Genomic DNA, 2,013 nt, shown 5'->3' on the forward strand with positions numbered 1-2,013 from the left:
CCTTCTGAGGAGTAGCTGGTGGGTTTGAACCACTAGCTTTCTGGTTAGCAGTCAAGTGTCTTAGTCACTATGCTACCACAGCTCCTTTGTCTATGTATAGGTTCCTCATAAGCACAATTAAGTGTTCTGGAATTCCCATTCTTCACAGTGTTACCCATAATTTGTTTTACCTACACAGTTGAAAGTCTTTGCATAGTCAATAAAACACAAGTAAACACTTTTCTGGTATTCTTTGCTTTCAGCCAAGATCCATCTGACATCAGCAATGATATCTCTTGTTTCACGTTCTCTTTTGAATCTGTCTTGAATTTCTGGCAGTTCTCTATGAATGTACTGCTGCAACTATTTTTGAATTATCTTGAGCAAAATTTTGCTTGCATGTGATATTAATGATATGTTTTGATAATTTCCATTTTCTGTTGGATCATCTTTTTTTGGAATGGGCAAAAATATGGATCTCTTCCAGTTGGTTGGCCAGGTAGCTGTCTTCCAAATTTTTTGGCATAGACAAGTGAGTGCCTCTAGCTCTGCATCTATTTGTTGAAACATCTCAATGGATACTCTATCAATTCCTTCAGTGCAGCTTGGATTTTTTCCTTCAGGACCATTGGTTCTCAATCATATGCTTCCTCCTGAAATGGCTGAACATCAACTAATTTTTTTGGTATAGTGACTCTGTGACATGCAAGACACCACAGTACAACAAGCTGACAGATAAGTGGTGTTAATAATTTATAGGTGTGTTAAATAATTATATCATTATAAAAATAGCCCTAAACTTTTAAAGATACACACTGAAATATTTAGAGAATTTTGGTTCAAAATAATATAAGAAGGAGGAAATGAATGAGGGTATATATAGATGAAACTAAATTGATCACATGTTGATAATTGTTAAGTCTGGGTGATGAATACATGGGGGGTTCATTATAATGTTCTCTCTACTCTTGTATACATTTGAAAATTTCCAGACAAATATTTAAAAAGTCTTGGTGCATTAGAAGCATAAAATTAGATCCAAAGAATCCTGCCATATTAACATAGATAATATTTTAAGTTGAATATTTTAATTATTTTTTAAGTTAAAATAATAATAAAAAAAAAACCCACAATATAATACAAACTTTCCAGAATACAAGCATAGGTAGTAAAATTTAAAATACAAGCATAGGAATGACAGATATACATGTCAGGACTGTGGTTATTGGAAGTGCGGGAAGGAGAATGCTATTAGGAAGGGTTGTTCAAGGTTTTACATCTTAAGCAGGATGTTAGGTATGTAAGTGTTTACTAAATTATTCTCTATATTTTTTGTATTTCTGATATTTTTCATAATAAAAATACTAATTAAAACTTAAAATTTAAAATAAAATAGAAACCTGTAGGGATATTCTGGAAGAGTTCTAAATTTCTTGTATTGACTTCTAAGAACTATACTCCACTCCCTCCTACAAGATTGTAAGACTTGTTTCTTTTGTTAAAATAATTTGTTATGAAATATTTCAAACCTATAAAATACAAGCAACATAATTAAGGAATAATAAAATAAACCTCCTTGAGCCCTCTATTCAACTTAAAAAAAACACCAGTACTATTGAAGATCCATGTATGTCCTCAGATCAAATTCCCAAAAGCCAGCTGCCATCCTGAATTTTGTGTTTATTATTCCCTTGCTTTTCTTTTAATCTTTTACGTGTATTCTAAAATACATTTAGTTTTGTATGTTTTAATATATATATGCAGAACCATACTGTACAGATTTTCTGTGACTTGCCTTTTTGATGAAAGATGTATCAATGTGAAGATTTATCCACATTGACAGATGTAGTTGTAGTTCATTCATTTTCCCTGTTCTATGGTGTTCTATAGGAGCTCTGGTAGCATAGTGCCTAAGGCACTTGACTGCTAGCCAGAAGGCTGGCGGTTCAAATCCACCAACCACTCCTCGGAAGGAAGGTTGGGCAATCTACTTCCATAGTGATACCGCCTCAGAAACCCAAAGAGGGGTCGCTA

Source organism: Orycteropus afer, unplaced genomic scaffold, assembly GCF_000298275.1.
Source record: "Orycteropus afer afer isolate SDZICR_OR568_19922 unplaced genomic scaffold, OryAfe1.0 scaffold00112, whole genome shotgun sequence".
In the NCBI taxonomy this organism is placed as follows: Eukaryota; Metazoa; Chordata; class Mammalia; order Tubulidentata; family Orycteropodidae; genus Orycteropus; species Orycteropus afer.